The sequence below is a fragment of the Leucoraja erinacea genome, chromosome 25 (genome assembly GCF_028641065.1).
Source record: "Leucoraja erinacea ecotype New England chromosome 25, Leri_hhj_1, whole genome shotgun sequence".
Taxonomy (NCBI): Eukaryota; Metazoa; Chordata; class Chondrichthyes; order Rajiformes; family Rajidae; genus Leucoraja; species Leucoraja erinaceus.
This window is the reverse complement of record NC_073401.1, coordinates 273,043-287,500: the sequence shown is the minus strand read 5'-3', so window position 1 is coordinate 287,500 and position 14,458 is coordinate 273,043. Positions and strand designations below refer to the sequence as shown.

The window sequence follows — 14,458 nt, the reverse complement described above, 5'->3', positions numbered from 1 at the left end:
ATCATTGCTGCTTTTACTGCTTCCCTTGGAAGTGAATTCCAGTCTCCTATCATGCTCTTTGTAAAATACCTTCCCCACACATATCTTACATCAGTTTTTATAGTTAAAGGATTTCCATTATAAACCGGGAGAAAAAAATCAAATTGGACAGTATGTAGAAAATGACTGATTGAAAGCATGTTGCCCTTTGTATTCTAACAGGGACCCAGTTCAGCTGTAATAAGAGAAAATGTTGGAAACACTCAGCAAGTCAGACAGTAACTGTGGAAGGTCAATCAGGTAGGAGATTCGAGACATAGAGGGCATAGGATTAAGATGAGAGGGTGAAAGGGTTAATAGGAAAGGGTTAACTTGGTTGGCATGGACAAGCTGAGCTGAAATGTTATATGCCTGCATATAATCCATATCCCCCCATTTCCTCGATATCTACATGCCTGTACAAAAGTATTGCAAATACCACCATCATATCTGTCCCAATCATCAGCTCCGGCAAAACATTCCAGGCACTTGCCACACTCTGTGTAAAAAAAACTTGCCGCACACACCCCTTAAAAACCTCCGCCCTTTCATCTAAAAACTATGCCCTCTGTTATTTGAATTTTCCATCCAGGGAAAACGGTTCTGACTGTCTATCCCATCTATGCCCCTCATAATTATATATACCTCTATCAGATCTCATCCCTATTCACTCGTCCAGGCTTAGAGTCATAGAGTCATTGAGTGATACAGTGTGGAAACAGGCCCTTTGGCCCAACATGCTCACACCGGCCAACATGTCCCAGCTACACCAGTCCCACCTGCCAGCATTTGGTCCATATCCCTCCAAACCTGTCCTATTCACGCACCTGTCTAACTGCTTCATAGAACATAAACAATACAGTGCAGGAACAGGCCTTTCGACCCACAATATTTGTACCGATAATGTACAGAATTGGTCACCTTGTTACGGGAAAAATTGTGTTAAGCTGAAAATGGCGTAGAGATGATTTACAAGGATGTTGTCAGGACGTGAGGCCCTGGCCTATTGGGAGAGGTTGAGCAGGCGAGAACTTGATTCCTTAGAGCATAGGAGGATGAAAGGTGATCTTATAGCGGATAGGTTTAGTGGGATTTGAGCCAATTGCAGGAACGTTGCAGTCTAGATGGGGAATGTTGGTCAGCATGGGCAAATTGGGCCGAAGGGCCTGTTTCCATGCTGTTTTTCTTTATGGCTATGACTCTAAGATGCCCAGTCAAACGGATCTCATCTGCCTGTACATGATCCATATCTCTTTATTCCTTGCATTTTCATGTGCCCAAAAGCCTCTTAAATGCCACAATCATGCTTGCCTCCACTACCACCTCTACAAGGCGTTCCAAGCCCCCACCAATCTGTGCAAAATAACTTACCTCACACATCTCCATTATACTTTCCCCATATCACTTAATCACTATGCTCTCTGGTATTGGACATTCTCAGCCTGGGAAAAATGTGCTGACTGCCTTTCATAATTTTGTCAAAGTTTGTCAAGTCTCCCATCAACTTCCAGCATTCAATAGAAAACAGTCCAAGTGTATCCAACCTCTCCTTGTAGTTGAAAGCCTCTAATGCAGGCATCATTCAGGTAAACCTCCTCTGCACCCTCTACATCCTTCCTTTAATGAGGCGATCAGAACTGCACACAGAAGTGCGGTCAAACCAAAACCTTAGAGCTGATTCTTATACTCATTGCCCCTAGCCATGAAGTTAAACATACCATACGCCTTCGTTACCATCCTGTATATAGCATTTGCCCTGTTTACTTCCCTATCTACTGTTGCTGTCACCTTTGCTTTGAACTTGGATTCCAAGGTCTCTCTGCACATCAATGCTTTAGGGTCTTGCAATCATCTGTGTACTCTCCCCTTACATTCAACCTCACATTTGTTCAGAGTCAATTCCATCTGCCATTTCTGCAGCTGATCTAAATTCTGCTATATTTTCTGACAGCCTTCCTCACTGTCTGCCACTGCTCCATATTTGGCGTCATGTACAAATCTTCTCACCAACCTATTTATATTTACCTCCACGTCATTTATATAAATCATGAACATTGATCACAGATTTCCAACCATAATATCTTCCTTCCATCCCGACCTTCTGTCTTCTCTGAATCAACCAGTTCTGAATCCATACGGCCAAGCCACTGTGAAACCCATGCACCTTAATCTTCAGGGCCAGACAACCATGAGGGACTTTATCAAAAGACTTAATAAAATCCATGTGTATAATATCCACCAACCAACCTTCATCGATCTCCTTTGTTACCTCCTCAAAAAACTAAATCAAGTTAGTTAGTGAGACACGGGAAACGGGAAAGCAGACTATTATCTAAACGGTGGCCAATTGGGAAAGGGGGAGATGCAGCGAGACCCGGGTGTCATGGTACACCAGTCATTGAAGGTAGGCATGCAGGTGCAGCAGGCAGTAAAGAAAGCGAATGGTATGTTGGCTTTCATAGCAAGAGGATTTGAGTATAGGAGCAGGGAGGTTCTACTGCAGTTGTACAGGGTCTTGGTGAGACCACACCTGGAGTATTGCGTGCAGTTTTGGTCTCCAAATCTGAGGAAGGACATTATTGCCATAGAGGGAGTGTAGAGAAGGTTCACCAGACTGATTCCTGGGATGTCAGGACTGTCTTATGAAGAAAGACTGGATAGACTTGGTTTATACTCTCTAGAATTTAGGAGATTGAGAGGGGATCTTATAGAAACTTACAAAATTCTTAAGGGGTTGGACAGGCTAGATGCAGGAAGATTGTTCCCGATGTTGGGGAAGTCCAGGACAAGGGGTCACAGCTTAAGGATAAGGGGGAAATCCTTTAAAACCGAGATGAGGAGAACTTTTTTCACACAGAGAGTGGTGAATCTCTGGAACTCTCTGCCACAGAGGGTAGTTGAGGCCAGTTCATTGACTATATTTAAGAGGGAGTTAGATGTGGCCCTTGTGGCCAAGGGGATCAGAGGGTATGGAGAGAAGGCAGGTACTGGATACTGAGTTGGAAGATCAGCCATGATCATATTAAATGGCGGTGCAGGCTCGAAGGGCCGAATGGCCTACTCCTGCACGTAATTTCTATGTTTCTATGTTTCTATGTTTCTATGACACAACAGTTAGTTAGTGCAACTTACAAAGCCATGCTGGCTATCCCTAATTAGCCCATTCTCTTCCAAATGGGAGTAAATCCTGTCCTGGAGAAACTCCCCAAGTTTCCCTACCACTAGCGTGAGGCTCACCAGCCTAGTTTCCTGGATTCTCTCTACTTTCCAGCATAAACAAGGGAACAATATTAGCCACTCTTCAGTCCTCTAGGACCTCACTTGTGGCTCGGGACGAAACAAATACCCTTGTTGTGTCTTCCTCAATAACATGGGATAGATCCCATCAGGTTCTGGTGACATCCACCTTAACGCTCTTCATGAGCCTCAGCACCACCTCCTTCTCCATCTCACCCTGCCCCAGCAGATCTGTATTCTCCACATTTATGTGTAGTCCTCCAGCCCCTTCTCCACACTGCATACAGAAGCAAAACACTTGCTTAACACCGCACCTACCTCTGAGCTTAGATACCCTCCTCTATCTGAGGATTGGCGTACTGCGCATGTTGTTCCATTGTTTAAAAAGGGTTCTAAGAGTAAACCTAGCAATTATAGACCTGTTAGTTTGACTTCAGTGGTGGGCAAATTAATGGAAAAGATACTTAGAGACAATATATATAAGCATCTAGATAAACAGGGTCTGATTAGGAACAGTCAACATGGATTTGTGCCTGGAAGGTCATGTTTGACTAATCTTCTTGAATTTTTTGAAGAGGTTACTAGGGAAATTGACGAGGGTAAAGCAGTGGATGTTGTCTATATGGACTTTAGTAAGGCCTTTGACAAGGTTCCTCATGGAAGGTTGGTTAAGAAGGTTCAACTGTTGGGTATAAATGCAGGAATAGCAAGATGGATTCAACAGTGGCTGAATGGGAGAAGCCAGAGGGTAATGGTGGATGGCTGTTTATCGGGTTGGAGGCAGGTGACTAGTGGGGTGCCTCAGGGATCTGTGTTGGGTCCTTTGTTGTTTGTCATGTACATCAATGATCTGGATGAAGGTGTGGTAAATTGGATTAGTAAGTATGCAGATGATACCAAGATAGGGGGTGTTGTGGATAATGAAGAGGATTTCCAAAGTCTACAGAGTGATTTAGGCCATTTGGAAAAATGGGCTGAAAGATGGCAGATGGAGTTTAATGCTGATAAATGTGAGGTGCTACACCTTGGCAGGACAAATCAAAATAGGACGTACATGGTAAATGGTAGGGAATTGAAGAATACAGTTGAACAGAGGGATCTGGGTATAACCGTGCATAGTTCCTTGAAGGTGGAATCTCATATAGATAGGGTGGTAAAGAAAGCTTTTGGTATGCTAGCCTTTATAAATCAGAGCTTTGAGTATAGAAGCTGGGATGTAATGTTAAAATTGTACAAGGCATTGGTGAGACCAAATCTGGAGTATGGTGTACAATTTTGGTCGCCCAATTATAGGAAGGATGTCAACAAAATAGAGAGAGTACAGAGGAGATTTACTAGAATGTTGCCTGGGTTTCAACAACTAAGTTACAGAGATAGGTTGAATAAGTTGGGTCTTTATTCTCTGGAGCGCAGAAGGTTAAGGGGGGACCTGATAGAGGTCTTTAAAATGATGAGAGGGATAGACAGAGTTGATGTGGACAAGCTTTTCCCTTTGAGAATAGGGAAGATTCAAACAAGAGGACATGACTTCAGAATTAAGGGACAGAAGTTTAGGGGTAATATGAGGGGGAACTTCTTTACGCAGAGAGTGGTGGCGGTGTGGAATGAGCTCCCAGTGGAAGTGGTGGAGGCAGGTTCATTGGTATCATTTAAAAATAAATTGGATGAGAAGGGAATGGAGGGTTATGGTACGAGTGCAGGCAGGTGGGACTAAGGGGAAAAAAATTTGTTCAGCATGGACTTGTAGGGCCGAGATGGCCTGTTTCCGTGCTGTAATTGTTATATGGTTATCCTTGAGAGGGCCTACCTTGTCCCTGGTCACCTTCTTGTTTTTTATCATATGTATAAAAGGCCGAGATGTGGGATATTCCTTAATCTGGCTCCACACTTTATATTCCTCATAAGCAGTGTCTGATGCCACATTCTTACGGCTTCTTTTTGCTTCCCGACCTAGTTTACATTCTGGTAAACCTCCTCTGCAACCTTTCAAAGCCACCACATCCTTCCTGCAATGGGGCAACCAGAATTGCACGCAATACTCCAAATGCAGCTGGACCAAAGTCCTATCAAGCTGCACGATGATTTCTTGACTCTTATACCTCAATGCCCCGACCAATGTAGACACATACCACTATATCTACTTATATTGCCACTTTCAGGGAGTTATCACTTGCACCTCTTCCCTGCCTGCAGGTGGGACTAGCGTAGCTGGGACATGTGTGCCAATGTGGGCAAGTTGGGCTAAAGGGCCTGTATCCACACTCTATGACTCTATGACAGATAATTCCAATGATTCACAACCCTCTGAGAGAAGAATGTCTCCTCACTTCCATCTGACATGGGCAATCTTTTATTCTGAAACATTTCTAGTGCTGAATCAACATTCTATCATCACCCTTACTTGTTTTAATGAGTTTATCTCACACTGTGCAAAACTCCAATGAGTATTTGCCGAACCTACTCAACATCTCAATGCAGATCAATCCTTCATCTCTGGAATAACCTAATGAAGCTTCACTACGCTGTTCCCAATGCAAACATATTCTACCTTAAAGCTCCATCCTCTGGTATTTGATTTTGATTGTAACTGTGTACTCAATCTATGCCTCTCATAACCTCATATATATTTCTATCTGATCTCCCCGCAACCTCTGGCATTCCACAAAAAACACCCCAAGTCAGTCCAACCTCTCCCTATAGCTAATACCCACTAATCCAGGAATAATTCTGATAAACGTCCTCTGCACCCTTTCAAAAGCCTCCACATCCTTCCTGTAATGGGGCGACCAGAACTGCACACAACTCTACAAATGTGGCCAAACCAAATCCTAAATAGCTGCATCATGACTCTCTGACTTTTATTCCCAATGCCAAGACCTATGAAAACATGCAGCCCATATGCCTTCTTTACCATTCTGTCTATTTGTGTTGCCACTTTTGGTGAGTTATTAACTTGCACTCCAAGATCCCTCTGTACATCAATGCTGTTCAGGGTGATTCCATTAATTGTATATGTTACCCTTACATTTGGCCACCCAAAATGTGACACCTCACACTTGCTCCGAATAAACTCCATCTGCAATTTCTCCACCCATGTCTGTATGTGATCCATTTCCTGTTGTATACACACACAGCCCTCCTCACAGTCCACAACCCCACCAATTTTGGTGTCATCAGGTTGACATTAGAAAAAAGGCCAAAATTCCACAGCCTTCCGGTTTACTTTCTGTACCTGGACGCTATTTTAATTGTTTTGTGCTCTAGCAATCTCAGATCCTTGTGTACTAAATGCTGGCGTTATAGAGTCATACCGCACAGAGGCAGGCCTTTTGCCCAACTTGTCCCTGCCAACTGTGATGCCCCATCGAAGCTTGGCCAATTTGCCCACATTTGACCCAGATCCTTCTGATCCTTTCCAAGAACCTCTCCAAGTGTCTTTTAAATGTTGTTATAGAACCTATTATATACTACCTCATCTGGCAGCTTGCTCCAGAAACCCACCACATTCTGAGTTAAAAAGTTGCCCCTCAGGTACCTATTAAATCTTGACAATTATAATCTTAAATTATAATTTGCTTTTTCATTCTTCCTTCTATTGTTTCTCATTTTACCCTAATTCCCATCTTATTCCCTATTCACTTAACCTATCTCAATCGTATGATAGGCTTTGTCGACACCTCAGAATATACTAAACCAGCTTTTGTTATATCATTGACACATTTGGCTAGAGTTCATCAGCTCACGCAACAAAGTTATCGACACGGATGACTTGAGGCCCCAGCATTGACTCCTATGTTACATCATGAGTGACCGAATCCCAATCCAAAACTGATCCATTTATCAATCAACAGAAGTATAAAAACCTAATGACATCCTGAACATGAAGTGATTGTGTCTTCTTTCCCGAATGGCCTGTTTGTGCTTGTGAGGCCTTGTTTCTGTTTTAGAGTCAGCCGGAACAGTATTGAGTCTGCGTTGACCATCAAACACTTTTTAATATTAAACACATTAATTATAATTACAACATTCCCAGCAACTCCCCCAGATTCTATCACTCACCTGCGCACCAGAAGCAACTTAAAATGCCCAGTGAATCTGCTAACTGACACCTCTTTAAAGTGTGGGTGAAACTGGTGCATCGAGAGAAAGCCCACGTGGTCACAGAGAAAGCATTTCAGGTCAACCAGCTGAGCCACAGTGCTGCCCTCAGTTTGACCTCCACGAGTGGTAAAAACCTCTCTCTCGTCACTCTTTTCAAAATTTCAAACGTACAAATCACCTCCTTTCTCTTCCCTATTTCTAGATTTATCCACATGTTCTAGATATTGGTTATTAATGGTTCTTTTGACCAGCGAAAAAATATTGCCCACTGGCATGTTCTGAGATCTTTCTTGCAGCAGAGATTATATATCAGTAACTTACTGTGAATCAGATGACAAGAAATTCCTTTTCTAACCACATCTGGAGTATTGTGTACAGTTTTGGTCTCCTAATTTGAGGAAGGACATCCTTGTGATTGAGGCAGTGCAGCGTAGGTTCACGAGGTTAATCCCCAGGATGGCGGGACTGTCATATGAGTAATGATTGGAAAGACTGGGCTTGTATTCACTGGAGTTTAGGATGAGGGGGATCTCATAGAAATGTATAAAATTATAAAAGGACTGGACAGGCTAGATGCAGGAAAAATGTTCCCAATGATGGGGGAGTCCAGAACCAGGGGCCACAGTCTAAAAATAAAGGGGAGGCCATCAAAAACTGAGATGAGAAAAAGCTTTTTCACCCAGAGAGTTGTGAATTTGTGGAACTCTGTGCAACAAAAGGCAGTAGAGACCAATTCACGGTATGTTTCTAATAATCTCTCTAGGAGCTACGAGCTGGCAAGCAGAGAAACAGGAGAATAGATCGGAAGAATGTGGAGCTGAAGGGACGGTGCAGAGGGTGTGTCTTAGGTTCCCGAAACATTGGATGGTATTCTGGGAAAGGTGGGACCAGTACCAGCGGGACGGGTTGCACCTGAACTGAAATGCTGAATGGTTTGTTGATGCTACTAGTGAGGTTTACACAGGGCAATGGAGCTCAGAAGTTCAGAGTTATGGACATGTTCACATAGAGAAAAGAAGTTAGTAAGTAAAGTTGGCAAAACAAGAGTGTAAATACACATGAGAGGAATGCCAAGATACATTGCGTCTAGTTTAATGCAAGGAGTCTATAAATATGTTCAAAGCTTTTATTAACACATGGGACTGCAATATTGTTGCCTTTGCTGAGACTGGTTGAACGACAGGTAGGACTGGCAACTCAGTTTCCCAGGATATAAGATTTTTAGGTGAAATAAAGAGGGAAGTAAAAGATAATGTTCCATTGCAATGTCAACAACAGAATGTGTTACTTCAGTGTTTAATTTAGTTTAGAGATATAGCACGGAAACAGGCCCTTCAGCCCACCGAGTCTGCACCGACCAATGATCCCCCCATATTAACATTACCCGACACACGCTAAGTACAATTATACCAAGCCAATTAACCTCTAACCTGTGCAACTTTGGAATGTTGAGGGAGAATATCATAGAGGTCTCCACAAATAGTCATCCAGGTAGACAATAGGAACAAAAAGAGTATGTCACTTCTAGTGGTATATTTTGGTGTGGTGGCTAAGAATCAACATGAGAGAGAGGAACAGATATGTAGGGAGATTTCAGAAAGATTCAATAAAAAGTTATTATTCTGGGGGATTTCAATATCCCAAATCTATATTACTAAAAGTCTGATCTTGACCACTTTTGGACCAATGTGCTGCGATTTCTGAGGGAACGCCGCCACCTACGGCAGTCATTTCTGGCCACCTCGCACAGAACCCCCTCCGCCTTACGGGTGCGGATTTTTCCCATCGATGACAAATCAGAAAGATATTAATGGGTTTTTTTAAATCAGCATTCTTTCTGCCACCCCTGCTGGAGGGAGGGGGAGGGACTATAAAACCAGGAAGTGGTGTGCCTCACTCAGTCTCTGCAAGATGGATGAAGCCAAGGGTCATATCTCTCTGAGCTCTGAATAACACTGAACAAATGTCTACACAGCTGTGAGTCCCCTTAATGTATTTGAAAATGAAAATATGGTGTGTTTGAAGTAAAAAGGCACTGCTTGCAAATGGTTGTTTGGGTGCTTTGGCTTGAAGTTGAAAGGCACTACTTACTGCAAATGGTGACGTGAAGTTGAAAGGCACTACTTACTGCAAATGGTGGCTTGGGTGCTTTGGCTTGAAGTTGAAAGGCATTTTTTACTGCAAATGGTGGCTTGGATGCTGTGGCTTGAAGTTGAAAGGCACTACTTACTGCAAATGGTGGCATGGAGTTGAAAGGCACTACTTACTGCAAATGGTGGCTTGGGAGCTTTGGTTTGAAGTTGAAAAGCCACCTCGCTCAGAGCCCCCCTCCGCCTAACGGGTGCGGAGGATTTTTCCCATTGATGTCAGAGAGATATTAATGTTTTAAAAATATTCACCATTCTCTCTGCTGCCCCTGCTGGAGGGAGGGGGAGGGACTATAAAACCAGGAAGTGGTGTGCCTCACTCAATCTCTTCAAGATGGATGAAGCCTAGGGTCACATCGCTCTGAGCTCTGAATAACATTGAACAAATGTCTACACAGCTGTGAGTCCCCTTAATGTGGTTTGAAAATGAAAATATGGTTTATTTGAAGTAAAAAGGCACTGCCTGCATATGGTTGTTTGGGTGTTTTGGCTTGAAGTTGAAAGGAACTACTTACTGCAAATGGTGGCTTAAGTGCTTTGGCTTGACGTTGAAAGGCACTACTTACTGCAAATGGTGGCTTGGGAGCTTTGGTTTAAAGTTGAAAGGCACTACTTACTGCAAATGGTGGCTTGGGAGCTTTGGCTTGAAGTTGAAATACACTACGTACTGCAAATGGTGGCTTGTGTGTTTTGCTTGAAGTTGAAAGGCACTACTTACAGCAAATGGTGGGTTGGGTGCTTTGGCTTGAAGTTCAAAGGCACTAACTGCAAATGGTGGAGTGGGTGTATTGACGAAGTTGAAAGGCACTACTTACTGCAAATGGTGGCATGATGTTGAAAGGCACTACTTACTGCAAATGGTGGCTTGGGTGCTTTGGCTTGTAATTGAAAGGCACCACTTACTGCAAATGGTGGCGGGTTCTTTGGCTTGTAGTTGAAAGGCACCACTTACTGCAAATGCACTTACTTCCTGTTTGCACTCTATATTGATTTTAGATAAAACGCTACCACTTACGCCTGTGATTGTTGGCCATTTTACTCAGTCCCCCCTCTGCTGAGCAGGTGCAGAGAATTCTTCCCATCAATTAAAAATAAAAGTGTTATTAGTGTTTAAAAAATTTTGAGAATCTCGCTCCTGACAATCACGGCATGAAAGCCACACCTTTTCCGGTCGGAGGGGGAGGGGTTATAAAACCCGGAAGTGTGGGTGTAGCTTAGTTTCTGCATGATGGGGGAGGGAGAGGTCACGACTCTGTCTGAGCTGTGAATCAACTGAACACACTGAATGTCTACTGAACTGTGAGTTTGGTGTTTTGTGTGGTTTTATGGTGGTTTCACCCTGCACCCTGAAATGGAATGAAACTGCGCTTGAATTCGGTGGCCTTGCACCCTGCTTGAAATGGTAGGAACATGGATTTGAATTTAGTGGCCTTGCACCCTGCTTGAAATGGAATTTCAAGGAATAGTCATGAGTCAACTGCCAGACCACCAGCCGTGAGTGAGCTGCCAGCAGATCAGGCTTGAGGGACTGAACTGCCACCCCAAGAACCCATACCAGCACTCCAGAAAGCCCCCCCACTGGCCACCAATATTGGAATTGGTGGAGAGGTGGAATATTTCATCGGGGGACCAGCCCTCCCATGTGAACATGGGACCCAACGGGTCCCACTTAGTCTAGTATTAAATGGAATTGCCTAAGTGTAAAACGCTCAGAGGGGGAGGCATTCTTGAGGTGTATCCAGAAGAGGTTCTTCAACGTGTAGAACATCTAGAACAGTACAACCCAAGAACAACCCCTTGGCCCGCAATGTCTAAGCTGAACATGATGCCATGACCGTCTCATAATCCGTATCTATATGCTGCACATAAAGCACTATAGTACAAGGAGGAGCAAGGAGGTCCTACTGTAGTTAATCTTCGGTTTCCTCTCACACTTCAAAGATGTACAGGATTGTAGGTTAATTGGCTTGGTATAAGTGTAAATTGTCCCTACTGTGTGTAGGAGAGTGTTAGTGTGGGGGGGGTTTGCTGGTTGGTGTAGACTCAGTGGGCCGAAGGGCCTGTTTCCATGCTGTATCTTTAAACTAAACTAAAGCCTGTTTTCCCTGGAGCAGGAAAGGTTAAGATGAGACATGATTGAGATATGTAAAATTGAGGTGTATAGATAGAGTTGACTGCAGGAAGCTTTTTCCCATACACAGTAAGAGGGAGATAAAATGGAGGACGCGGATTTACAGATGTAGCAAATACAGTGAAGGAGCCATCAGTGAAGGAGTCGTGTCTTGTGTGCTATGCAAGCCAATCATACCACACGAGTATATCAGGTTGTGCAAAAGGGAAAGTCAAGTTACCAGTGTTGCAGATATTTTTTTTAATTTAACATATTAATCTCTTTAACAAATCTACCTGACCCACTGAGTTTCCCCAGCCGTTAGGTTTTTGCCTGTGATTCTAGCATCTGCAGTCAATTGAGTCGTCACAAAGTCTTGTAATCTTTATGTGGGCTTCAGTTTGTTTAACTGATACAGAAAAGGACAGACAGAGCAACATCACTGAAGATTTACTCTGTAAGCTGCAGGGTGCATAGAAACATAGAAACATAGAAACATAGAAAATAGGTGCAAGAGTAGGCCATTCGCCCCTTTGAGCCTGCACCACCATTCAATATGATCACGGCTGATCATCCAACTCAGTATCCTGTACCTGCCTTCTCTCCATACCCCCTGATCCCTTTAGCCACAAGGGCCACATCTAACTCCCTCTTAAATATAGCCAATGAACTGCCCTCAACTACCTTCTGTGGCAGAGAATTCCAGAAATTCACCACTCTCTATGTGAAAAAATGTTTTTTCTCATCTCGGTCCTAAAAGATTTCTCCCTTATCCTTAAACTGTGACCCCTTGTCCTGGACTTCCCCAACATCGGGAACAATCTTCCTGCATCTAGCCTGTCCAACCCCTTAAGAATTTTGTAAGTTTCTATAAGATCCCCCCTCAATCTTCTAAATTCTAGCGAGCATATATTATGATTAGAACAAATTACATATATCTGTTCATCCCAAGGAAAATGATTTAAAAATCTGCGCCCAGTGTCATACTTGTTTTAGATGTGGGCGACTGTCACACTATACTGTAACTGACTCCTGTTCTAATTCAAGTGTCCCAAGTCATATGGCCGCAACTTGCATTCATTCTCCATAGTGACCATATAATGCAATTTCTGCCTTCATCTTCAAAATCTGCACACAAGGTTTATATAGGTCAATAACTTCAGTACTTTTAGAATGCAGGCAGTTGAAACATATAGCTCATGAAAAGTATGGGAAAATAATTGAAGTGCATGCAGATATAACTTACATTTGCTAACAAGCTGGAGACTTTACATGCTGACTCGAGATGCCGCTACCAGTATCATACGTGTACTTACAGTAGAGTATATCATGCCACCCTTTGGGCAATGAACTGTTAAAGTAACTCACAGTGCAGCAGAGGCTCTTTAGAGAAGGATGACCTCACAAAATCAAACATCAAAGTCACTGGCTAGTTACATTTATCACACCAGCACCATTTTGAACTCCAGACGAGGATTGTAACTCTAGCTCTGAAAATTATTTTTGGAAAGAGGAATGGCACCTTGCCACGTTGAGTTCCTCACCAATATCTGGGACCAATTTGTTCATATTATTCATTTATGGAAGACCCATCTTCCACACAGAGCAAATTCTTTCCTTTCAGCTCCTTTTCAAACATTACATTTGAGTCTGGATTTGCATTCCAGACCCTCATCACAAACTGGATAAAAAAATCTTCCTTGTGACTCCTTTGATTTATTTGCTAATCACATAATGTCAGCTACACACATACTCCTGTCTCACACTTCACAACACACAAACTCCAGCATCAGGATATTATAAATACATTCTTCAACTTCACGCATTCACTACTACAGACTCCATTTCGCACTCTCACTCACATCAACTCCCACTGAACCAAGAACTCCAATCTCATAGTACTTAAGCACTCTGTGTAAACTGTACCCAGGAACCTCGTGTGCTTAGTTAGACAACCTTAATTAGAATTGGCAGCAACGCTTCCTCCACGATAACCATCAAGCCTGTGTGCCTGCGTACTTTTAAAGAAAGGCGGGAGAGAGAAAACGGGGAATTATTGACCAGTTAGCCTGACCGGTGGTGGGGAAGATGCTGGAGTCAATCATAAAAGATGAAATAGCGGCACATTTGGATAGCAGTAACAGGATCGGTCCCAGTCAGCATGGATGTACGATGCGGAAATCATGCTTGACTAATCTTCCAGAATTTTTTGAGGATGTAACTAGGAAAATGGACAAGGGAGAGCCAGTGGATGTAGCGTACAAGGACTTTCAGAAAGCATTTGATAAGGTCCCACATAGGAGATTAGTGGGCAAAATTAGGACACATGGTGTTGGGGGTAGAGTGCTGACATGGAGAGAAAATTGATTGGGAGACATGAAACAAAGAGTAGGGATTAACGGGTCCCTTTCAGAATGGCAGGCAGTGACTAGTGGGGTACCGCAAGGCTCAGTGCTGGGACCGCAGCTATTTACAATATATATTAATTTACAATATATATTTAGATGAAGGGATTAAAAGTAACATTAGCAAATTTGCAGATGACACAAAGCTCAGTGGCAGTGTGAACTGTGAGGAGCATGCCATGAGAATGCAGGGTGACTTGGACAGGTTGGGTGAGTGGGCAGATGCATAGCCGATGCAGTTTAATGTGGATAAATGTGAGGTTATCCACTTTGGTAACAAAAACAGGAAGGAAGATAATTATCCAAATGGTGTCAAGTTGGGAAAAGGGGAAGTACAACGGGATCTGGGTGTCCTTGTTCATAAGTCAATGAAAGTAAGCATGCAGGTACAGCAGGCAGTGAATAAAGCGAATGGCATGTTGCCCTTCATAACAAGAGGA

The 14,458-nt window shown here is 43.2% G+C and overlaps 1 protein-coding gene across 1 annotated transcript in view; it reads right to left on the bottom strand.

Annotated features, from left to right (window-relative positions):
• The window catches only part of susd2 (sushi domain containing 2), a 140,956-nt gene extending 127,778 nt beyond the window's left edge, over positions 1-13,178 (bottom strand). The window contains exon 1 of the mRNA XM_055655565.1: positions 12,860-13,178. The gene's annotated coding sequence lies outside the window, so the exon portion shown is untranslated. The remainder of the gene's footprint in view (positions 1-12,859) is intronic.
• Positions 13,179-14,458: the final 1,280 nt, after the last annotated feature.